This window comes from Mobula hypostoma, chromosome 16 (assembly GCF_963921235.1).
Source record: "Mobula hypostoma chromosome 16, sMobHyp1.1, whole genome shotgun sequence".
Lineage (NCBI taxonomy): Eukaryota > Metazoa > Chordata > Chondrichthyes > Myliobatiformes > Myliobatidae > Mobula > Mobula hypostoma.
Genome location: NC_086112.1, coordinates 68,810,984 through 68,837,835, shown reverse-complemented (window position 1 = coordinate 68,837,835; position 26,852 = coordinate 68,810,984).

The following is a 26,852-nucleotide window of genomic DNA, read 5'->3' as shown; positions in this document are numbered from 1 at the left end:
TACGGGGTACATAACAATCAAGATGAACCACCTCACACTTATCTGGGTTGAACTCCATCTGCCACTTCTCAGTCCAGTTTTGCATCCTATCAATGTCCTGTTGTAACCTCTGACAGCTCTCCACACCATCCACAACAGCCCCAACCTTTGTGTCATCAGTAAATTTAATGACCTATCCCTCCACTTCCTCATCCAGGTCATTTATAAAAATCAAAAAGAGTCGGGGTCCCAGAACAGATCCCTGAGACACACCACTGGTCACCAACCTCCATGCAGAATATGACCCGTCTACAACCATTCTTTGCCCTCTGTGGGCAAGCCAGGTCTGGATCCACAAAGCAATATCCCCTTGGAACCCATGCTTCCTTACTTTCTTAATCAGCCTTGCATGGGGTACCTTATCAAATGCCTTGCTATAATCCATATACACTACACCTATGGCTCTACCTTCATGAATGTACTTAGTCACATCCTCAAAAATTCAATTAGGCTCATAAGGAATGACCTGCCTTTGACAAAGCCATGCTGACTATTCCTAATCATTATGCATCTCCAAATGTTCACAAATCCTGCCTCTCAGGATCTTCTCCATCAACTTACCAACCAATGAAGTAAGACTCACTAGCCTATAATATCCTGTGCTATCCCTACTCCCTTTCTTGAATAAGGGAACAACATCTGCAACCCTCCAATCCTCCGGAACCTCTCCCATCCTCATTGATGATGCAAAGGTCATTGCCAGAGTCTCAGCAATCTCCTCCCTCGTTTCCCACAGTAGCCTGGGGTACATCCCGTCTGCTCCTGGTGTCTTATCCAACTTGATGCTTTCCAAAAGCTCCAGCACATCCTATTCCTTAATATCTACATTTTCAAGCTTTTCAGTCCACTGCAAGTCATCCCTACAATCGCCAAGATCCTTTTCCATAGTGAATACTGAAGCAAAGTATTCATGAAGTACCTCTGCTATTTCCTCTGGTTCCATACACACTTTTCCACTGTCACACTTGATTGGTCCTTTTCTGTCACAGCTTATCCCCCTTGCTCTTCACTTACTTGTAGAATTCCTTAATCCTGTCTGCCAATGCCTTCTCATGTCCACTTCTGGCTCTCCTAATTTCATTCTTAAACTCCTTCCTGCTAGCCTTAAATCTTCTAGATTCCTATCATTACCAATTTTTTGAACCTTTCGTAAGCTCTTCTTGACTAGATTTACAACAGCTTTTGTGCACCACAGATCTTGTACCCTACCATCCTTTCCATGTCTCATTGGAACATACCTACTCAGAACCCAACGCAAATATCCCCCAAACATTTGCCACATCTCTTCCGTACGTTTCCCTGAGAATATCTGTTTCTAATTTGTGCTTCCAAGTTCCTCCCTGATAGCCTCATATTTCCCCTTACGCCAATTGAACGCTTTCCTAACTTGTCTGTTCCTATCCCTCTCCAATGCTATGGTAAAGGAGATAGAATTGTGATCACTATCTCCAAAATGCTCTCCCACTGAGAGACCTGACACATGACCAGATTCATTTCCCAATACCAGATCGAGTACAATCTCTCCTCATGTAGGCTTATCTACATATTGTGTCAAGAAACCTTCCTGAGCACACCTAACAAACTTTACCCCATCTAAACTCCTCACTCTAGGGAGATGCCAATCAATATTTAGGAAATTAAAATCTCCCACCACAACAACTCTGATATTATTACTCCTTTCCAGAATCTGTCTCCCTATCTGCTGTCCGATGTCCCTGTTACTATTGAGTGGTCTATAAGAAACACCCATTAGAGTTATTGACCCCTCCCTATTCCTAACTTACACCCACAAAGACTCCTTAGACAACCCCTCCATGACTTCCTCCTTTTTTGCAGCCGTGACACTATCTCTGATCAACAGTGCCATGCCCCCGCCTCCTTTGCCTCCCTCCCTGTCATTTCTGAAACATCTAAAGCCTGGCACTTGAAGTAGCCATTTCTGCCCCTGCACCATCCAAGTCTCTGTAATGGCCACAACATCATAGCTCTTGAATGACAGCTTCAAAAATCCTTCTGTAATCAAATCATTACCATTCCACAGACAACCCCACAGTGAACTATGTACATCAAAATCCACCCACCATATAACCATTAGTGAGCTAGAGCTACATATGCTTTCTAACAGATCAATTTAAAGCTTTTCACAAGGATTATAAAAATATATCACTTTAATACCCTTACCTGTTGAATCAAATTTTTCTACATTCATATCGACAACTCTATAACCCTTTCTTCATAAAACTTGCAACACCACCCCCTCTACCAAGTAACCTATCATACCCAATTTCAATACAATCCTGTAAAGACTGTTAGTGGCAGCTGGCAGTCCAACTTAAAGGTGCATTACCACCACCAGCTGGACTTGAGTGTGGTGTAGAGCAGCGGTCCCCAACCACCGGGCCGCGGACCGGTGCCGGGCCGTAAGGCATGTGCTACCGGGCCGCGAGGAAACGATATGATTTGGCGATATGAGTCAGCTGCATCGTTCCTCATTCTCTTTCACAGCCACTGTTGAGCCATTACGCATGCGAGGTCATTACCCGCGCGTCATCCATGTCAGTGCGGGAAGGAGATCAACTCCTCGAGCTTGCAAATGACCGCGGGCTGAGAAATATGTTTGACATAACATCTCTGCCGGCATTCTGGATCAAAGTCAAGGCTAAATATCCTGAGATAGCCACGAAAGCACTGAAAACATTGCTTCCATTTCCAACACATCTCTGCAATGAATGCAAACAAAACTAAATTGCAGAATAGACTGGACATAAGGAACCCCCTTCGAGTATCACTGTCTCCCATCACCCCTCAATAGGACCATCGTGTTGCAGGGAAACAAGCCCAGGGCTCCCACTGATTCAGCGATATTGGTGTGTTGCAATGATTTTATATGTTCATACGGGGAGATATGTGCTGTGTGTTTAATATCCAAACGTTACTTAAAATGTTATGATGCTATTGACTTATAGCACACGGTAGGCTTATTCAGAAAGTTAGAAGGCATGGGACCCAGGGAAGTTTGGCCAGGTGGATTCAGAATTGGCTTGCCTGCAGAAGGCAGAGGGTGGTGGTGGAGGGAGTACATTTAGATTGGAGGATTGTGACTAGTGGTGTCCCACAAGGATCTGTTCTGGGACCTCTACTTTCCGTGATTTTTATTAACAACCTGGATGTGGGGGTAGAAGGGTGGGTTGGCAAGTTTGCAGACGACACAAAGGTTGGTGGTGTTGTAGATAGTGTAGAGGATTGTCGAAGATTGCAGAGAAACATTGATAGGATGCAGAAGTGAGCTGAGAAGTGGCAGATGGAGTTCAACCCGGAGAAGTGTGAGGTGGTACACTTTGGAAGGACAAACTTCAAGGCAGAGTACAAAGTAAATGGCAGGATACTTAGTAGTGTGGAGGAGCAGAGGGATCTGGGGGTACATGTCCACAGATCGCTGAAAGTTGCCTCACAGGTGGATAGGGTAGTTAAGAAAGCTTATGGAGTGTTAGCTTTCATAAGTCGAAGGATAGAGTTTAAAAGTCGCGATGTAATGATGCAGCTCTATAAAACTCTGGAAAGGCCACACTTGGAGTACTGTGTCCAGTTCTGGTCACCTCACTATAGGAAGAATGTGAAAGCATTGGAAAGAGTACAGAGGAGATTTACCTGGATGCTGCCTGGTTTAGAAAGTATGCATTATGATCAGAGATTGAGGGAGCTAGGGCTTTACTCTTTGGAGAGAAGGAGGATGAGAGGAGACATGATAGAGGTGTACAAGATAATAAGAGGAATAAATAGAGTGGTTAGCCAGTGCCTCTTCCCCAGGGCACCACTGCTCAATACAAGAGGACATGGCTTTAATGTAAGGGGTGGGAAGTTCAAGGGGGATATTAGAGGAAGGGTTTTTACTCAGAGAGTGGTTGGCGCGTGGAATGCACTGCCTGAGTCAGTGGTGGAGGCAGATACACTAGTGAAGTTTAAGAGACTACTAGACAGGTATTTGGAGGAATTTAAGGTGGGGGCTTATATGGGAGGCAGGGTTTGAGGGTTGGCACAACATTGTGGGCCGAAGGGCCTGTACTGTGCTGTACTATTCTATGTTCTATGTTCTATGTTATATAACCATATAACAATTACAGCACAGAAACAGGCCATCTTGGCCCTTCTAGTCCATGCCGAACGCTACTCTCACCTAGTCCCACTGACCTGCCCTCAGCCCATAACCCTCCATTCCTTTCCTGTCCATATACCTATCCAATTTTTCTTTAAATGATAATATCGAACCTGCCTCTACCACTTCTACTGGAGTTCGTTCAACACTTACTTCAAGCTCCACTGTCCTCCCCTGATAATTGACTTATCACTATATTCATGCAAAGGAAATATGCGCTGTATGTTTAATATTAAATTCGTTAGATAATCTTTTACAAATGAAATTGAGTGTATTAGCCACTTATCACCTATATTCCGGTCGTGATTAACACCCCCCCCCCCAAAAAAGAATTGCCAAAAACGATTTGCAGAAAAAGAAATCGGGAGGTACACGCATGCGCACTAGTGCCCGCGCAAGGCTCCATGATAAATGTAGTTTTTTCAGGGTAAACAACGTATTTCACTGCTACTCTTGTCCGTTGGCAACCCTACCCACCCCCCCCCCCGGGTCAGCCGGTCCACAAGAATATTGTCAATATTAAACCGGTCCACAGTGCAAAAAAGGTTGGGGACCCTTGGTGTCGAGAGTTGAGAAACAAAACCCTGCTAGTTCTTTATCAAATGGAAACTAAATTACCCCAAGATGCCCTATATATTTTAATCAATGAAAGACAATATTGTGAATTAAATTAAAGTCACTTCCATAAATTAAAGTTTTCAAATGAAAACTGTCGACCCCCAAAGCTAGTAGTGCAGCTTGCAAGGTTTTCTTTCAACCTTGTATGCTTCACATTGTAAAGCTGTTACATAATGACAAATTCTACTCACCCCAGAGTGATGTTTTTCAACAAGGTACAAGGAATAATTAAGCATAGTATGTCCAATTCTAGTCGAGTCAATACAATTCCTTCCCTTCTTGGGACGAAAACCACTGAGAAGTTACACTGATCACAACTCATTAGTGTTTTGGTCACTATGAAGTTTGCTAAGTTGGAGCCTGGTTTTAGAGGATTATTAAAATAACACATATAAAAGGAACGGAAAATGTGATTGCTGACTGTCTGTCAAGGTGTTGGCAACTTAAAATTCTCTGTATTAGCCAAATGGCTGATGAACATGAATATTTGTGTGTATCTAATAATGTATTCATGCCTATAAAAATCCTTTGAAGGATAGGGGTATGTGACAAAATACCAAGTTATCAGAAGATTGAGGCCGATAAGAAAGACAATGGGGGAACATTCAGAAATGTTAATGGGAGACGAGAGAGATTAACGAAAGGAGACACAGTTCCGAGTATTGTCAGAGACCGGTTGCTTTGAACCTGAACTGTTTGAAGTTTGATGGACAGGCGATACCCCAGCAGGGGAATGAAAGGAACAGGTTCGCTAAGGCAACGGACACACCATGACACGACGAGGTAACGAGACCCCCTCCCACAAGTTGGTGGGAGTTTTGGAGGTCTGGTCGCGGGGCCAACCATAGACACACAGGGTGAGAAGGTGCGATCGGCGGGAACCTGGTGTGTGTGTCCACCCTTGCCTGGGTGCCGGGTTCACCTCAGAAGAACGATTGTATCCGGAGCGGAGAGGTCACAGTCGGTGACCTCAGAAGACATTACACAGGGCTCGCCCGAAAGCTAACTGCGAGGAACATTAAGGTCTGTTTGAATCGAGAATTTGCATATTCATTTTCTCTCTCCCCAACGGCACAACAGCGATTACTGCGAACTGAACTAAACTGAACTGAACTCTGAGTCACTTGAGACTGATCATTTTACCCCTAGACTGCAATAGAGCTTGATTGATCCTATTATGCTAGCTCTGTGTACATGTGTATTTTATCATTGCTAACCCGTTGCATTTATATCCTTACGTTTAGAGTACTGTGTTACTTATTTCTTTAATAAAACTTTCTTAGTTCCAGTAATCCAGACTCCAACAAAGTGGCACACATCAAAGTTGCTGGTGAATGCAGCAGGCCAGGCAGCATCTATAGGAAGAGGCGCAGTCGACGTTTCAGGCCGAGACCCTTCGTCAGGACTAACTGAAGGAAGAGTGAGTAAGGGATTTGAAAGCTGGAGGGGGAGGGGGAGATGCAAAATGATAGGAGAAGACAGGAGGGGGAGGGATGGAGCCGAGAGCTGGACAGGTGATAGGCAGAAGGGGATACGAGAGGATCATGGGACAGGAGGTCCGGGAAGAAAGACGGGGGGGGGGTGACCCAGAGGATGGGCAAGAGGTATATTCAGAGGGACAGAGGGAGAAAAAGGAGAGTGAGAGAAAGAATGTGTGCATAAAAAAGAGTAACAGATGGGGTACGAGGGGGAGGTGGGGCCTAGCGGAAGTTAGAGAAGTCAATGTTCATGCCATCAGGTTGGAGGCTACCCATACGGAATATAAGGTGTTGTTCCTCCAACCTGAGTGTGGCTTCATCTTTACAGTAGAGGAGGCCGTGGATAGACATGTCAGAATGTGAATGGGATGTGGAATTAAAATGTGTGGCCACTGGGAGATCCTGCTTTCTCTGGCGGACAGAGCGTAGATGTTCAGCAAAGCGGTCTCCCAGTCTGCGTCGGGTCTCACCAATATATAAAAGGCCACATCGGGAGCACCGGACGCAGTATATCACCCCAGTCGACTCACAGGTGAAGTGATGCCTCACCTGGAAGGACTGTTTGGGGCCCTGAATGGTGGTAAGGGAGGAAGTGTAAGGGCATGTGTAGCACTTGTTCCGCTTACATGGATAAGTGCCAGGAGGGAGATCAGTGGGGAGGAATGGGGGGGACGAATGGACAAGGGAGTTGTGTAGGGAGCGATCCCTGCGGAATGCAGAGAGAGGGGGGGAGGGAAAGATATGCTTAGTGGTGGGATCCCGTTGGAGGTGGCGGAAGTTACGGAGAATAATATGTTGGACCCGGAGGCTGGTGGGGTGGTAGGTGAGGACCAGGGGAACCCTATTCCTAGTGGGGTGGTGGGAGGATGGAGTGAGAGCAGATGTACGTGAAATGGGGGAGATGCGTTTAAGAGCAGAGTTGATAGTGGAGGAAGGGAAGCCCCTTTCTTTAAAAAATGAAGACATCTCCCTCGTCCTAGAATGAAAAGCCTCATCCTGAGAGCAGATGCGGCGGAGACGGAGGAATTGCGAGAAGGGGATGGCGTTTTTGCAAGAGACAGGGTGAGAAGAGGAATAGTCCAGATAGCTGTGAGAGTCCATTTCTGCTGGTTTGGCAATCCAGTTACGGGGTACGTAACACTTTTTATCCTTACAAACGACTAACACCTTTCCTCCCCAACGTACCAGCACAATCTATATTCCCTATAACCGATTTTAACTCTGCAGTTAATTTAATTGGATTGATGGAAGAATGCTGCTCCAGTTCAAGTTTAAATAATGCTTTAAATTCTTTCCTTTTTTTCCTCCAAAATACCCCAATCTTGCACTCCATCAATTAAAATCATTCCAACATTATGGTACAGTACACAGTAAAAACGAGAAGACATTTTTCAGGACCATGGTGACATGAAACAATACAAAAACTAAACTGAACTATGTAAGACAACACACAAAAACTACACCAGACTACAGATCTACCCAGGACTGCACAAAGTGCACAAAACAGTGCAGGCATTACAATAAATAATAAACAAGACAATATGCACAGTAGAGGGCAGTAGGTTGGTGTCAGTCCAGGCTCTGGGTATTGAGGAGTCTGATGGCTTGGGGGAAGAAACTGTTCCCGAGGCTGGTCGTGAAAGCCCGAAAACTTCGGTGCCTTTTGCCAGACGGCAGGAGGGAGAAGAGTTTGTATGAGGGGTGTGTGAGGTCCTTCATAATGCTGTTTGTTTTGCGGATGCAGCGTGTGGTGTAAATGTCTGTAATGGCGGGAAGAGAGACCCCGATGATCTTCTCTATCCGCTGATCTCACCATCTGCTGCAGGGTCTTGCGATCCGAGATGGTGCAATTCCCGAACCAGGCAGTGATGCAGCTGCTCAGGATGCTCTCAATACAATCTCTGTAGAATGTGGTGAGGATGGGGGGTGGGAGATGGACCTTTCTCAGCCTTCGCAGGAAGTGGAGATGCTGCTGGGCTTTCTTTGCTATGGAGCTGGTGTTGAGGGACCAGGTGAGATTCTACGCCAGGTGAACACCAAGACATTTGGTGCTCTTAGCGATCTCTACGGAGGAGTCGTCGATGTTCAGCGGAGAGTGGTCGCTCCGTGTCCTCCTGAAGTCAACAACCATCTCTTTTGTTTTGTTCACATTCAGAGACAGGTTGTCTCCCCGTTCGTTGGAAAATGGAGTCATCTCTTTCTCCCTTATTAGGAGTGAGAGAGCCCGCAGCATGTCGAATTATCGGGTGAACAACGTAGTCTTTGGGGTAACTGCTAGTCTGGGTCTTTGCTTTGGTTTGCTCACGCTGGAGTGCTGGTAGCGGGTGCGCTTTATTTTTGCCGGCAGGGGGAGGGGGATCGTTGATCGCTGCCGATTACGCGCGGGAGGGAGGGGAGCTGGGGGGTACTTTGGGGTTCAGGCATTTAACTGTCGTTCATTCTTGGGGCACTCCTCTGTTTTCGTGGATGGTTGCGAAGAAAAAAGTATTTCAGGATGTATATTGTATACATTTCTCTGACATTAAATGTACCTTTGAATCTCAGTATTTCACACTGTTAGATAATACTTCAGTGTGTTAGATTCTGCACACTTTGTACTTCATACTGTACATGTGCAGTTTAATATGTCTTATTTGTTACCATTGAGGTGATTTTCCATCCTGTATGTGTTGTCTACTTTGTCCAATATTGCCACACATGTTGCTTCTTATTATTTTACCTTTATTTGTCTCCGCATTGATATCAAATCAAATAACTAGCAACATTATGACACTTTATGTTCCATTAAGAAAACATGCTTTCGCATGAAACCACTATCTCCTTAGTGCCATTGCCAGATCTATTACGTCTCGGTAATGAAGGGGTAAGGCCCAATCTAAAGACAGATTTTTCAGAAACTGTGTTTCCCGTTACTTAGTCTCCAGAGCATTGATTGCAAGTGCCGCCCAGCACACTCAGACATGGTAACTGTCTCTCACATGCACACTGCTCTCACGCGTGCGCGCACCCGAAGTCTCTGTTTGATCCATAAAGGGAGATCGTGGGACGACAGAGTGAAGGAGGTGCGTGCCTGGGATTGACAAGTGAGCACCTTCGTCAGGAGTCAACAGCTGTGAGAGAAAGCGGAAAGTGGTGGTGTTGGGCCGTGGTTTTTTTTGCTCGGACTCTGTAACTCAGTCTACCTGCCGGTGAAGGGAGGTCCGGAAGTTAGTGGGATAGTCATAGTCATAGTCATACTTTATTGACCCCGGGAGTTTTCGTTACAGTTGCACCATAAATAATTAAATAGTCATAAACCCATAAATAATTAAATAGTAATATGTAAATTATGCCAGGAAATAAGTTCAGGACCAGCCTATTGGCTCAGGGTGTCTGACCCTGAGTTGTAAAGTTTGATAGCCACAGGCAGGAATGACTTCCTATGACGCTCTGTGTTGCATCTCGGAGGAATGAGTCTCTGGCTGAATGTACTCCGGTGCCCACCCAGTACATTATGTAGTGGATGGGAGACATTGTCCAAGATGGCATGCAACTTGGACAGCATCCTCTTTTCAGACACCACCGTCAGAAAGTCCAGTTCCATCCCCACAACATCACTGGCCTTACGAATGAGTTTGTTGATTCTGTTGGTGTCTGCTACCCTCAGTCTGCTGCCCCAGCACACAACAGCAAACATGATAGCACTGGCCACCACAGACTCGCAGAACAATGTGCTCCGAGGGCCGGATCTACCTTCGTGTTGGGACTGTGTCTGTCTCGACTTGGGTGTGAGAGAGAGTGAGGCAACTCCACTTTGCCCCTTCTTCACTCTCCATGAGCTGAGGAATGCGAGCAGCTTTGTTAACGGGTACAACGTTTTTACAAATAATAATGTGTTCCGCTGAAATAAATATATGCGGCTCCCGAGTTTTGCAGAACAGTGCTGTTAATAAAAATGGTATTACTTGTCTGTGTTTTTCACGTTTTAACAACAACTCGGCCATAATTTCATCCTGCTGTTGAGGTCGGGCGTTGATATTGCAAATCAGTAATGGTAATGTTTTATTGCATGATAACTGTCTCATCACTGACATAAATGTTTAATCCCTTGTCTGACCCTGGATCGCATGATCCAGCCCTGCGTCTAAGTGCGGGATTGAGAGAACGTTGCATCTTCTGAAGATATCTCGTGGACCAGTCGGTTCATGATTTCACCGAAAATTCGCCACCAGGTTTCCTGCAGACGTCCTGCAAAACGGCCATTTATTGTGAAGAACTCGGGACCACTGGAGATTGAGAAGGGTGATTTGTATATTCCGACCCAGTTAATCGTTGCCACTTCATCTAAGGCATCCTGCCATGAGTGATTTAGAAAGCTTGCATCACTCACACTGGAAAAGCGTTGTTCTTGTGAATGTCAGGACCAAGCTCACGTTGGCTCGGTATGGTGGGTGGTGCCCCGGACATGTGGCCTGTCAATCTAATCTCTGGATCAATCCGTGTGTCTGTGCCGTTTTTGGAGTGCGTTGTCAACGAACGGACTTTCTCCCTGGGCGGATAGATTGCGAGCTCCGCTCTATTCACATCTGTGGAGTGAAGATGAAGTTCCTGCTGATGCTGGCGATCTGCGCTTCAGGTAACGGAGCTCCGACGGACGATGTTTGAATGAATAGTTCCAGCGTGGGGGAATAAACCGTATCGCAAATACTATTACTTACAGGGTTACTGGTTTAGAGATGAAGTTAGATCGGGTCTGTAACATTATTAAGGAATTCTGTCCCAGGCTCTTTGCGCTCAGTGACCCTGAGAATCGTGAGCTGGGAGGTAGGTTACTGTAATTCTCGCTAAATTGTGCGCCTTCGGGGTTCGGCGGGATTCTCGCTGACTGCTTTGAAGAGTATGACACTCAGAGATCCAAATTAATGTTTTTGATTGTTTCCAGTATTCCTTGCTGAGCCAGTCGCAATAGTGAACACTGTAAGTACAAGAATTTATATTTTTTAATGACGGGTTTGTATACTTTGGAATGAAACGGTGGACGGGGCAGACTGGATCCGTGCAGGGTGGGGTTAAAGTTTCGGGTGGATCAACTTCAGTGGAATACAAATTTTAAGATGCAGGGAAAACAAGGGAGTTGAAGAAAGAACGAAAAGATAGAGAGGGAGGTGGGTGAGTTTAAAAGGTCAAATGGTACAGTGGTAAAAGATAAAAAAAAATTTATGGGGCAGGTAACCAAACAAAAGATGGATCTGAGAGTGCAGATATCAATCAGTCTGAAATTGCAGGTGCCGTGCCAAGTTCAGAGGGCTGAAATGGGCGAGGTGCTATCCCTGGGTTTGATATTAGGCTTGAATTGGACAATATAGGAGGGGAGAAAGGCCAGAGAGGGAGATGGAGAATTAAAATGACTGGACACTGGGAACCTGGGGCGTGAGTCTGCGGAGTAAGTGGTCACACAGTCTACATTTCCGTTGTTCTGGAGAAGGGTCTCGGCTCAAAACGTCAACTGTTTATTCACTTCCGTAGACGCTGCCTGACCTGCTGTGTTTGTGTGTGTTTGATCTTCCTCATCTCAATGTAATTGCTGAGTGTGGCACACTGTTGAGAATGTTCTCAAAGTAAATTACTCCTTCACCATGAAAGAATGCTTGAAACCTTAGATTGTGGGAAGGGAGGAGGAAAAAGGCAAGTGCTGTATCTTCTGCACTTGTGGGAGAAGTACTATGAGAAGCAGACCAGGAACAGATCTCTGAGGAATGGACCAGAATGAGGAATAGACACTTTCAAATATTGAATGGGTGGGGATGGTGCTGGCTCCATTAAGCTAAAAGATACTGGAACTGTTGGAGACTGTGTGGAAGCTGGAGGAATGGAATAGAATGCTATCCTGTAAAGCTTTGGGAGAACCAGGAAGGAGTAGGAGCAAAGGTACAGAAAATATATAACATGGGTTAATGGCCCTGTGGACCGTGGTAGAAGAGAGTCATTTGTTGAGATGCAAAGCTGTACCAGGTGTACATCAATACTGGTGTAAACGATGGCATGGAAATGAGAGATAGAGATAGAGAAAGATAGAGAGAGACCGAGATAGAGAGAGAGACCGAGAGGGAGAAAGAGAGAGAGAAAGAAATAAAAAAGAAAGTATTGGACAGAGTATCAGTCCCTCAACATGAGGATGGTTTCACGTCCTGAATGGAACTTCATGAACATCACTAAGTGACAATGTTTGAGGTTCCTTTACTCCTCACAAAACCATAGTCCTTAACTTTTAGTCATCAAGATAGCATATGACACAACAGATGGCAAATATCTGTTTGCAATTATTTTTTGTAAGGGGAACATCACCAGATTTCCTTATCAGCAGGATTTTAAGAGGAACAAAACACTAGACTGCAAACCTTAGTCTTTCTCTCTATTATTGGCCTGATACCTTTAGCAATCTGTCAGTAATTCAATCATCCAATGTGAAGCTGTTTTCAATATTGGCAGTGTAACTTTGAAATTCACTGTCCCATCTCTGGCAGCAGTCCAGTCTCCTTCTGTTTTGCCTCTTTAACTGTATGTTTGGTTAACTTTCATAATATTTCTATGACAGTGTCACATTTCCTACAAATTGTTTTTGGATTCCATTGTTTTAATCCAAGGTCCTTTCAGAAAGGAAGAGGTACAAAACTTGTTTATTTTTTATTGAGATACAGAGTGGAATAGGCCCTTCTGGGTCTACTATGAAGAGAGAGTGGGTAAGCTCAGTGTCAGCCAATCAGAAAGCTCTTATTCAAATAATACAATACCAAGAGAAGCTTCCGGAGATTTCCAGAATCATACAAGTGTAAGCATGAGGGAACACATGGAACATCTGCATGTTATGTTTTACCATAGCCACTAGGAAGCATGTGAAGCAGCTACATATATTTACTGTAAGTAATCATATAAAATGCAAACATAATTGTTAAGCTGAAAAGAAAATAACAAACAGCTTGAGCCAGCAATAGTGACATGAAAATAATCTTGTGTTCGAAGTTCTTTATAAATGCAAATTGTTGTTAATCTGAAGACACAAGTTTGACTGATTTTTAGTTTCTTTCCTGACTTGATTTTGTTTCATAATGTACTTTAATTAAATGATTCTGTTTGGTTAAATTGCTGTTTGGTTTCAGATGATCAAGATTAATTATGTTTATGTTTTAATAATATAATATGTTTTTGTTTGATTTCAGCCTAATTGCAGACAGTATTTTCTACTACAATGCTCACGAGAGTGGCTCCCCATCTGTGGAACCAATGGTATAATTTTCTCCAATGAGTGTATGCTATGCTTATTCAATAGGTGAGAAATTAATGTTTTAAATGTAGTCTTGGGATATGGCCTTCTCAAGCAAGTCTGGAGGTGATTACTTTGAGAAGGTAGTGGTGAGCGGCCACGTCGAAGTGGGAAGGTCTATTTCCAGTCTGTTGTCTGGCAGAAATGGGGAAATGGTAAAAAATGTCCTAATCATGAAGTGGGGATTTGGTGTTATCCTCCTGCACCCTTTCCCTTGTCCTCACAGGTTCCACGTACACTCAGTAACCACTTTATTTCTACCTGTACCCCTACTCATGAATGCAAATATCGAATCGGAAAATTACGTGGCTGCGACATGTAAACATGGTCAAGACGTTCAGTCCAACACACACAAAATGCTGGAGGAACTCAGCAGGCCAGGCAGCATCTATGGAAAAAAAGTACAGTTGACGTTTTGGGCCAAACCCCTGTGGCAGGACTGGAGAAAAAAAGCTGAGGTGTAGATTAGAAAGTGAGGGGAGGGGAGAGAGAAACACCAGGAGATAGGTGAAACCTGGAGGGGGAGGGATGAAGTAAAGAGCTGGGAAATTGATTGGTGAAAGAGAAAATAGACCATGGAAGAAAGAAAAAGGAGGAAGGAGCATGACAGGGAGGCGATGAGCAGGCAAGGAGATGAGGCGAGAGAGAGAAAAGGGGATGGGAAATGGAGGGGGGTTGTTGGGGGGCATTACCGGAAGTTTGAGAAATCGCTGTTCATGCCATCAGGTTGAAGGCTACCCAAATGGAATACAAGGTGTTGTTCCTCCAACCTAAAGGTGGCCTCATCACGACAGTGGAGGGGGCCATGGATGGACATATTGGAATGGGATAGGTAGTGGAATTAAAATAGGTTGCCATTGGGAGATCCTGCTTGTTCTAGCAGATGAAGCATAGATGCTCGGCGAAACGGTCTCCCAATCTACATCAGGTCTCTTGGAAGTACAGGAGGTCACAGTGGGAGCACCGAACACAGTAGCACCCAACAGACTCACAAGTGAAATGTCGCCTCACCTAGGAGGACTGTTTCAGGCCTTGAATGGTAGTGAGGGGCAGGTGTATCACTTGTTCCGACGGCAAGGATAAGTGACAGGAGGGGGATCAGTGGGGTGGGATGAATGGACAAGGGAGTCACGTCGGGAGCGATCCGTGTGGAAAGCAGAAAGTGGGGGGGGGGGAGGGAAAGATGTGCTTGATGTTAGGATCCCGTTGGAGATGGTGAAAATTTCGGAGAATTATGTGTTGGATGCAGAGGTTGGTGAGTGGTAGGTGAGGACAAGAGCAACCCTATCCCTGGTAGAGTGGTGGGAGGATGGGGTAAGAGCAGATGTGCATGAAATTGAAGAGATGTGGTTGAGGGCAGCATTGATGGTAGAGAAAAGGAAGCCCCTTTCTTTGAAAAAGACATATCCTTTGTTCTAAAATGAAAAGCCTCATCCTGAGAGTGGATGCAGTGGAGAAGGAGGAATTGAGAAAAGGGGATGGTGTTTTTACAAGTAGTAGGATGGGATGAGGTGTAGTCTAGGTAGCTGTAAGAGTCTGTGGGTTTGTAATAGACCTTGGTGGATAAGCTGTCTTTGGAGACAGAGACAGTGAGGTCGAAACAGGGAAGAGAGGTGTCGGAAATGGATCAGTTGAATTTGAGGGCAGGGTGGAAATTGGAGGCAAAGTTGATGAAGTTGACGAGTTCAGCATGGGTGCAGGAAGCAGCACCAATGCAGTCGTCGATGTAGTGTTGGTAAAGTGCGGGACAGTCACCAGTGTAGGCTAGCAACATAGACTGTTCCACGTAGCCAAGAAACAAGCAGGCATAGCTGAGATTTATGCGAGTGCCCATGGCTGCCCCTTTTGTGTGAAGGAAGTGGGAGGAGCCAACAGAGGGATTATTTAGAGTGAGGACATGTCCTGCTCGGCAGAGGAGCATGGTTGTGGAGGGGAACTGGTTAGGTCTGATGTCTGGAAAGAAATGGAGAGCTTTGAGGCCTTCCTGGTGGGGGATGGAGGTGTATAGAGACTGGACATCCATGGTGCAAGTAAGATGATAGGGGCTAGGGAACTTGAAATCCTTGAAAAGATCAAGAGCATGTGAGGTGTCACGGATGTGGGTAGGAAGGGACTGAATTAGGAGGGATAAAACAAAGTCGAGGTAAGCTGATATGAGTTTAGTGGGGCAGGAAGAAGCTGAAACAACAGGTCTACCTGGACAAACCAGTTTGTGGATCTTGGGTAGGAGATAGAAATGGGAGGTGTAGGGTGTGGGATCCCTGTGGTTGGTGGTGGTGGATGGGAGATCCCCAGAGTCAAGAGGTTCAGTTGTTGTTCAGACCAAACATCAGAAAGGGGAAGAAATGTGATCTCAATGACTGATTGTAGATGATTGTTGGTGCCTGATGGGGTGGTTTGAGTATTTCAGAAACTCTACAATAGTCAAGTAGGGTTAAACTCACCTCAACATGTCTTTTACAGTTAGGGTTGCCAACTTTCTCACTCCCAAATAAGAGACAAAAGTAGCAGTCAAATCCCGGGACACTTCACCCCAGGAAAAACTACCATGACCATGAAGCCTTGCGCGGGCACCTGTGTGCGCATACGTGACGTGCCGAGTTTTTTTCCACACATCGGTTTCCCCTTCATCTCCCTGACTACACTGTACATACATTATTTCTACTTTATATAGGCTGTGTATTTATCATATCATTCCTGCTTTCACTGTATGTTAGTGTTATTTTCAGTTTTATGTGTTATTTGGTATGACTGGGTAGGTTATTTTTTGGGTCTGGGAACGCTGAGAAATTTTTCCCATATAAATTAATGGTAATTGCTTCTGCGCTTTACGCCATTTCGGCACGGAAGGTTTCATAGGAACGCTCTACCTTAGCCGGGGAAATACAGGACAAGGGTGGTCCCGTATGGGACAAACCAATTTAGCCCAAAATACGGGATGTCCCGGCAAACATGGGACAGTTGGTAACCCTATGTTCAAGTTCGACAGTGCGTGATAGGGAATGAGGAAAGGTGCAGCTGACTCATATCGTTTCCTTGCGGCTCGGTAGCACATGCTTTGCGGTCTGGTGGTTGGGGAACGCTGCATAGAAACTCTGTATGGCTTTTGATAAGGTTCCACAAGTAAGCTGCTATGGAAAGAGCTAGCTAATTAGATACATAACTGGCTTCATACTAGGAAGCTAAGGGTGATGGTGGAAGGTTGATTTTTGGACTGGAGCCTGGGAATAGTGGTGTTTACCAGGGTTTGGTGCGAGGCTTATTGCCATTTATCATATCAATTATATGTTTGAGTTTGTACGAGGCTTGGTTCATAAGTCTGAAGATGGCACTAAAATAGGTGCTGTCATTGACAGCTAGTTATTATGATTTAAAGAGGGATCTTGATCAGCTGGGCAAGAGGAATGATAAACAGAGTTTAATTCAGATACATGTGAAGTGTTGCAACTTGGGAAGAGAAATGAGGGCAGAACTTTCACAGTGAATGCTAGGACCCTGGGGAGTGTTGTAAAACAGAGAGTCTGAGGAGTATAAGTACATGGCTCCCTGAAAGCGAAGTCACGGATAGACAGGGTAGAGAAGATTTTTGGTATGCTGGCCTTCACAAGTCAGGGCATTGAGTTTAGAAGTTGGGATTACAGTTGAACAAAATGTTCATGAAGCCAAATTTGGAATATTGTGCTCATATTTGGTCACCTTGCTATTGGAAAGATGGAAAGAGTTCAGATAAAATTTATGAGGATGTTGCTGGGACTTGAAGGACTTTTATTGAGAGAAGTTGAGTAGGTTGAAACTTTTTCCACTAGAGTGTAAGAGAATGAGGTGTGATCTTTAGAGGTGTACGAATTCATGTTTTATTTATTTATTGAATAGATACACAGGGGCATATGCAGGGTGAATGTGCATAGTCTTTTTTCCCCCAGGGTTAGGGAAATCAAGATATGGAGATTTAGGTTTTATGTGAGAGGGAAAGATTTAGTAGGCACCTGAGGGGCAACTTGTTCCACTCAGAGAGTGATCAGTATCTGGAATGATCTGCCCGAGAAAGTGTTTGAAGCATGTAAAATAATAACATTTAAAAATTACTTGGACAGGTACATGGATGGGAAAGGTTTTGAGGGATAATTGGTTGATAATTGATCATTGAATATTCATAATTTATTTATTTCTTACATTCAAGGAAGTAAAAATCTTTATGTTGCATCTCCGCCACAATGTACAAAGAATAAAGAGGAAACATGGAAGAATATTGCCCAAACACTAAGATTGTATACACAATTGTTTGTATACAGGTATGCAAACAATTGTCTCAGAGAGGCAGCTTCAGTTATTAAGGATCTCCAGCACCCAGGGCATGTCCTTTTCTCACTGTTACCATCAGGCAGGAGGTACAGAATCCTGAAGGCACACACTCAGTGATTCAGGAACAGCTTCTTCCCCTCTGCCAGCCGATTCCTAACTGGACATTGAATCTTTGGACACTATCTCACTTTTTTAAATATACAGTATTTCTGTTTTTGCACATTTTGTTTTATCCTATTCAATATATGTATATCGTAATTGATTTACTTATTATTATTATTTATTTTTATTTTCATTTTTTCTCTGCTAGATTATGTATTGCATTGAACTGCTGATGCTAAGTTAACAAACTTCATGTCACATACTGGTGATAATAAACCTGATTCTGTTTCTGTACAGTCAGAATCAATATACAGTCAGATATGCAATCTGATCAATGTGTATTGATAAATCTGATGGCCTGGTGAAAGAAGCTGTCCTGGATATGGGTCAAATGCAGACAAATGTTACCAGACTAGATTGGAGTCTTTGTCAGCATGGAGCAATTGGATTGAAGGGAGTGTTTTCATGTCCGTTGAATATGACTCTACCTACCCAAGCAGTTTTAAATGTAGTGAGAATTTTACCTTTCAAGAAGCATATTACAGAAATCCAGCACCCTCTGGGTAATTATAAATCCTTCTCAACTGTCCTCCAATCCTTCCGTGACTGGAAACCTCAAACCTTCATAAAGGAGCTTTCTACTATGGGGAAGGAGCGGTGTTGTTCTATGGTAAAGGAGCTTTCTAGAAACGTAGAAAACCTGCAGCACAATACAGGCCCTTTGGCCCACAGAGTTGTGCCGAACATGTCCCTACCTCAGAAATTACTAGGCTTACCCATAGCCCTCTATTTTTCTAAGCTTCATGTACCTATCTAAAAGTCTCTTAAAAGAGCCTATCATATCCGCCTCCACCACCGTTGCCGGCAGCCCATTCCACACACTCACCACTTTGTGTAAAAAAACTTACTCCTGACATCTCCTCTGTACCTGCTCCCCAGCACCTTAAACCTGTGTCCTCTTGTGGCAACCATTTCAGCCCTGGAAAAAAGCCTCTGGCTATCTACACGATCAATGCCTCTCATCATCTTATACACCTCTATCAGGTCACCTCTCATCTTCTGTCCCTCCAAGGAGAAAAAGCCAAGTTCACTCAACCTATTCTCATAAGGCATGCTCCCCAATCCAGGCAACATCCTTGTAAATCTCCTCTGCACCCTTTCTATGACTTCCACATCCTTCCTGTAGTGAGGCGACCAGAACTGAGCACAATACTCCAAGTGGAGTCTTACCAGGGTCCTATATAGCTGCAACATTACCTCTCAGCTCCTAAATTCAATTCTACAATTGATGAAGGCCAATACACCATACGCCTTCTTAACCACAGAGTCAACCTGCGCAGCTGCTTTGAGCATGCTATGGACTCGGACCCCAAGATCCCTCTGATCCTCCACACTGCCAAGAGTCTTACCACTGATACTACATTCTGCCATCATATTTGACCTACCAAAATGAACCACCTCACACTTATCTGGGTTGAACTCCATCTGCCAATTCTCAGCCCAGTTTTGCATCCCATCAATGTCCCGCTGTTACCTCTGACAGCCCTCCACACTATTCACAACACCTCCAACCTTTGTGTCATCAGCAAACTTACTAACCCATCCCTCCACTTCCTCATCCAGGTCATTTATAAAAATCACAAAGAGTAAGGGTCCCAGAACAGATCCCTGAGGCACTCCACTGGTGACTGACCTCCATGCAGAATACGAGTCTTTGCCTTCTGTGGGCAAACCAGTTCTGGACCCACAAAGCAATGTCTCCTTGGATCCCATGCCTCCTTACTTTCTCAATAAGCCTCTACTGCTCTTCCTTCATCAATGTATTTAGTTACAAACTCAAAAATTTCAATCAGGCTCATAAGGCATTACCTGCCCTTAACAAAGCCATGCTGACTATAATCATATTATACCTCTCCAAATGTTCATAAATCCTGCCTCTCAGGATCTTCTCCATCAACTTACCAACCACTAAGGTAAGCCTCACTGATCTATAATTTCCTGGGCTATCTCTACTCCCTTTCCTGAATAAGGAAACAACATCCGCAACCCTCCAATCCTCTGGAACCTCTCCCATCCCTATTGATGATGCAAAGATCATCACCAGAGGCTCAGCAATCTCCTCTCTCGCCTCCCATAGAAGCCTGGGGTCCTGGTGACTTATCCAACTTGATGCTTTCCAAAAGCTCCAGCACATTCTCTTTAATATCTACACGCTCAAGCTTTTCAGTTTGCTGCAAGTCATCACTACTTCACTACAATACTTTTCCATAGTGAATACTGAAATACAGTATTCATTAAGTACCTCTGCTATTTCCTCTGGTTCCATACACACTTTCCCACTGTCACACTTAATAGGTCCTACTCTTTCATGTCTTATCCTCTTGCTCTTCACATACTTGTTCTACTGTGGGAAAGGAGCTGTGCTGTTCGCTTGTAAATGAGCTTCCTACTGTGGAAAAGGAGCTGAATTGTTCTATGTTCAAGGAGCTTTCTACTATGGGAAAGAAGCTGTGTTGTTCTATGGTAAAGGAGCTTTCTACTGTGGGATACATGCCTTTTTTAATTCTATTTTGCACATGTTACTTCCGAAAGTGACTGGGTCACTGGAAACTGGAAGCTGACAGGTGCAAAATGTCCTCATTTATCATGACAAGTGGATATTCTCTTGGAGACCGTCTCAGCAAAGACTCCCTAAAAAGAGAACAAAGACCATAAAGCCACAAAACATAGGAGCAGAATTAGTCCACTTGGTCCATCGAATCTGCTCCACCATTCCATCATGGCTGATTTATTATCCCTCTCAACCCTGCTCTCCTGTCTTCTCCCTGTAACCTTTGCTACCCAAGAACCTATCTACGCCCACTTTAAACATACCCAATGACTTGGCCTCCACAGCCATCCATAGCAAGGAATTCCACAGATTCACCACCCTCTGACTAAAGAAACTGCTCTAAATGGAGGTTCCTCGATTCTGAGGCCGTGCTCTCTGGTCCTAGACTCCCTGACTATGGGAAACATCCTCTTGATGTCCATTTGATCTAGGCCAGTCAATATTCCAGAGATTTCAAAGTGATACCACCCCCCCCCGCCACCCCACTTACTCTTCTAAACTCCAGCGAATGTAGGGCCAGTGCCATTAAAGTGACTTATTGTTCACCCTTTCATTCCTGGAGTCATTCTCTTAACTCCCTCTGGACCTCTCCAATGCCAGCATATCTCTTCTAAGATAATGGAACAAAACTGCTCACAATACTCTAGGAGCAGTCTGACCAATCCCTTATAAAGCCTCCGCATCACATCTTTGCTCTTATGTTCCAGTCCTCTCAAAATAAATGCTAACATTGAATTTCCCTTCATCACCACTGATTCAACTTTCAAGTTAGCCTTCAGGGAATCCTACACAAAAATTTCCAAGTCCCTTTGCACCTCTGATTTTTGAATTTTCTTCCCCATTTAGAAACTAATCTGCACCTTTATTCCTTTTACTAAAGTGTGTGATGCACGGCCATACATTCCCCACCCTATAATACATCTGCCATTTCTTTGCCCATTTACCAAATCTGTCCAAGTCCATCTGTAGACTCCCTGCCTCCTCAACACTACCTAACCCTCCACCTATCTTTGTATGTTCTGTGAACTATGTCACAAAGCCATCAATTCCATCATCCAAATTGTTGACATGTAATGTGAAAAGAAACAATCCCAAGACTGATCCCCGAGAACACCGCACCACTTGTGGCAGCCAAGCAGAATAGGCCCCCTTGATCTTGACTCGTTTTCTCCTGCCAGTCAGCCAATCTTCTATCCATTAGACCATAAGACAAAGGAGTAGGGTTAGGCCATTCAGCCCGTTGAGTCTGCTCCGCTATTACATCATTGCTGATCCCAGATCCCTCTCTCCCCCATACACCTGCCTTCTTGCCATAACCATTGATGCCCTGTCCAACCAGGAAACAATCAATTTTCACTTTAAATATACCTGTGGTCTTGGGCTCCACTGCTGTCTGTGGCATAGCATTCCACAGATTCATTACTCTCTAGCCAAAGAATTTGCTCCTTTTCTCTGTACTAAAGGGTCACCCCTCAATTTTGAGGCTGTGCGCTCTAGTTCTGGACACCACCACCAGAGGAAATATCCTCTCCACACCCATCTTATCTAGTCCTTTCAACATTTGGTAGGTTTCAATGAGATCCCCCTACATTCTTCTAAATTACCATGAGTACAGGCCCAAAGCTGCCAAATGCTCCTCATATGTTAACCCCTTCATTCCTGGAATCATCCTTGTGAACCTCCTCTGGACCCTCTCCAATGACAACCTATCCTTTGAGATATGGGGCCCAAAATTGTTAAAAATACTCCAAATGCAGCCTGACTAATGTCTTAAAAGCTCAGCATTATCTCCTTGCTTTAATATTCTATTCCCCTTGACATAAATGCCAACATTGCACTTGCTTCTTTTCCACAGATCCAACCTGTAAATTAACCTTCTGGGAGTCTTGCACAAGGACTCTTAAGTCCCTCTGCACCTCTGATATTTGAACCCTCTCCCCATTTAGACAATACTTTTACCAAAATTCATTATCATACATTTCTCAACCATATTCCATCTCTCACTTTTTTGCCCATTCTTCCAATTTGTCTAAGTCCTGCTGCAATCACATTGCTTCCTCAGCATTAACTACCCTTCCACCTTTCTTCATAATATCTGAAAACTGTGCCACAAAGCCATCAATTCCATTATCTAAATCATTGACAAATAATGTGAAAAGTAGCGGTACCAATACTGATCCCTGAGGAACACCAGTAGTCACAGGCAGCCAACCAGAAAAGACCGCCTTTATTCCCATTCACTGTCTTCTGCCTGTCGGCCATTTTTCCATCCATGCTAATATCTTTCCTGTAGTGCCATGGGATTTTATCTTGTTGAGCAGCCTCATGAGTGACACCTTATCAATTGTCTTCTGAAAATCCAAGTAAATGACATCCACTTTGTCCACCCTGCTTGTTACTTCCTCAAATAACTGTAGCAGATTTGTCAGGCAAGGTTTTGCTTCACAGAGACCATGCTGACTTTGACTTATTTTATCATTAGTCTTCAAGTACCTGAAGTCTCAACCTTAGTAATGGACTCCAACACTTTCCCAACCTCTGAGGTTAGGCTAACTGGCCTATAATTTCCTTTCTTTTGCCTTCCACCTTCCAAAAGTGTGGAGTGACATTTGCAATTTTCCAGTCCTCCAGAACAATGCCAGAATCACGTGATTCTTGAAAGATCATGATCAATACATCTGTTATTTCTTCAGCAACCTCCTTCAGAGCTCTGGGATGTAGTCCATCTGGTTTAGCTGACTTATACACCGTAAAAGCTTCACTGACCTCTGGCGCACTGCTAGCGTCTTTCACAGTGACGACAGATGCAAAGTGCTTATGAAGTTTATCCGCCATTTCTTTATCCCCCATTACTACCTCATCAGCATTATTTTCCAGTGGTCCAATATGAACTCTCACCTCCTTTTTACTCTTTATACAACTGAAAAATCTTTTAGTATCCTGCTTTATATTATTGGCGAGTTTGCCCTCAGAGTTCATCTTTTCCCTTTCTATGGGTTTTTAGTTGCCTTTTGTTGGATTTTTAAAACTTCCCGATCATCCAGCTTCCCACTCACTTTTGCTACATTATATGCTCTTTCCTTGGCTTTTATGCAGTCCTTAACTTCCTTGTCGGCCACTGCTGCCTACCCCTGGCATTTGAGAACAACTTCTTCTGTGGGGTATGTCTATCCTGTGCCTTGTGAACTATTCTGAGAAACTTCAGCCACGTCTGCTCTGCCATCATTCCTGCCGGTATTCTCCTCCAATCCACCTGGATAAGCTCCTCTCTCATGCCTCTGTAATTCCCTTTATTCCAATGCAATACTGATACATGTGACTTGTGCTTCTTCCTCTCAAATTGCAGTATCAATTCATTCATATTATGATCACTCCCTCCTAAGAGTTCCTGGTGGGGTGGTAGGTGAGGACCAGGGGAACCCTATTCCTAGTGGGGTGGTGGGAGGATGGAGTGAGAGCAGATGTACGTGAAATGGAAGAGATGCGTTTAAGAGCAGAGTTGATAGTGGAGGAAGGGAAGCCCCTTTCTTTAAAAAAGGAGGTTCCCCTGGTCCTCACCTACCACCCCACCAGCCTCCGGGTCCAACATATTATTCTCTGTAACTTCTGCCACCTCCAACGGGATCCCACCACTAAGCACATCTTTCCCTCCCCCGCTCTCTCTGCATTCCGCAGGGATCACTCCCTACGCAACTCCCTTGTCCATTCGTCCCCCCCATCCCTCCCCACTGATCTCCCTCCTGGCACTTATCCGTGTAAGCGGAACAAGTGCTACACATGCCCTTACACTTCCTCCCTTACCACCATTCAGGGCCCCAAACAGTCCTTCCAGGTGAGGCAACACTTCACCTGTGAGTCGACTGGGGTGATATACTGCGTCCGGTGCTCCCGATGTGGCCTTTTATATATTGGCGAGACCCGACGCAGACTGGGAGACCGCTTTGCTGAACATCTACGCTCTGTCCGCCAGAGAACGCAGGATCTCCCAGTGGCCACACATTTTAATTCCACATCCCATTCCCATTCTGACATGTCTATCCACGGCCTCCTCTACTGTAAAGATGAAGCCACACTCAGGTTGGAGGAACAACACCTTATATTCCGTCTGGGTAGCCTCCAACCTGATGGCATGAACATCGATTTCTCTAACTTCCACTAATGCCCCACCTCCCCCTCGTATGCCATCTGTTACTTATTTTTATACACACATTCTTTCTCTCACTCTTCTTTTTCTCCCTCTGTCCCTTTGAATATACCCCTTGCCCATCCTCTGGGTCCCCCCTCCTTGTCTTTCTTCCCGGACCTCCTGTCCCATGATCCTCTCGTATCCCTTTTGCCTATCACCTGTCCAGCTCTTGGCTCCATTCCTCCCCCTCCTGTCTTCTCCTATCATTTTGGATCTCCCCCTCCAACTTTCAAATCCCTTACTCACTCTTCCTTCAGTTAGTCCTGACGAAGGGTCTCGGCCTGAAACGTCGACTGTACCTCTTCCTAGAGATGCTGCCTGGCCTGCTGCGTTCACCAGCAACTTTTATGTGTGTTGCTCCCATATAACCCACCACCTTAAATTCCTCCATATACTGTCCAGTAGTCTCTTAAACTTCACTAGTGTATCTGCCTCCACCACTGACTCAGGCAGTACATTACATGCACCAACCACTCTGAGTATGAAACCTTTTTCTAATATCCCCCTTGAACTTCCCACCCCTTACCTTAAAGCCATGTCCTCTTGTATTGAGCAGTGGTGCCCTGGGGAAGAGGTGCTGACTATCCACTCTATCTATTCCTCTTAATATCTTGTACACCTCTATCATGTCTCCTCTCATCCTCCTTCTCTCCAAAGAGTAAAGCCCTAGCTCCCTTAATCTCTGATCATAATCCACACTCTAAACCAGGCAGCATCCTGGTAAATCTCCTCTGTACCCTTTCCAATGCTTCCACGTCCTTCCTATAGTGAGGTGACCAGAACTGGACACAGTCCTCCAAGTGTGGCCTAACCAGAGTTTTATAGAGCTGCATCATTACCTCGTGACTCTTAAACTCTATCCCTCGACTTATGAAAGCTAACACCCCATAAGCTTTCTTAACTACCCTATCTACCTGTGAGGCAACTTTCAGGCATCTGTGGACATGTACCCCCAGATCCCTCTGCTCCTCCACAGTACCAAGTATCCTGCCATTTATTTTGTACTCTGCCTTGGAGTTTGTCCTTCCAAAGTGTACCACTTCACACTTCTCCGGGTTGAACTCCATCTGCCACTTCTCAGCCCACTTCTGTATCCTATCACTGTCTCTCTGCAATCTTCAACAATCCTCTACACTATCTACAACACCACCAACCTTTGTGTCATCTGCAAACTTGCCAACCCACCCTTCTACCCCCACATCCAGATCGTTAATAAAAATCACGAAAAGTAGAGGTCCCAGAACAGATCCTTGTGGGAGACCACTAGTTACAACCCTCCAATCCACCACAACCCTCTGCCTTCTGCAGGCAAGCTAATTCTGAATCCACCTGGCCAAGCTTCCCTTGGATCCCATGCCTTCTGACTTTCTGAATAAGCCTACCGTGTGGAACATTCATACTAAACCCATCATCTACTGTAAACCTGCTGGGTCATTCTTAGTTCTATCATATGGGTTCCCAACCCTCTGCCGTACTAGTGTCAACCACTCCCAACAGCACTAGCAAACCTGCCTGCAAGGATATTATTCCTCCTCGGATTCAAGTGCAACTTATGCCTTTTGTACAAGTCACACCTGCCCCAGAAGAGGTCCCAATGATCTAGCAATCTTCCACTTAGTATGTTTGAATTTCTGGAAAACTGCTAGTGTCTCCCACAGTGAAGACTGATGCAAAGTCCTTATTAAGTTTGTCCGACATTTCTTTGTCCCCCTTACAACCTCTCCAGTGTCATTTTCCAGCTGTCAAATATCCACTCTCACCTCTTTTACTCTCTTCTGCATCCACTCTGAGACATTCTGAACTTGAGCACCTGGAAGGCAACTCACCATGTTGGCTTTTCTTTCACAGTCAGAGAATCTCCCATTCACCCGCTTAACCACTGTCTCCTATCGCTCTACCTGACTTTACCTTTCACTGCTGAACTTGAGTCTCAGAGGCTGCCACAGTGCTACTGGCTTGGCTGCTGTGCCCTGATAGTTCCTTTCCCCTTTCCCCCCCAGCAGTATCCAAAGGAGAATGGCCACAGGGGACTGTTTACTCCCTCTACATCAGTGGTCACCCAC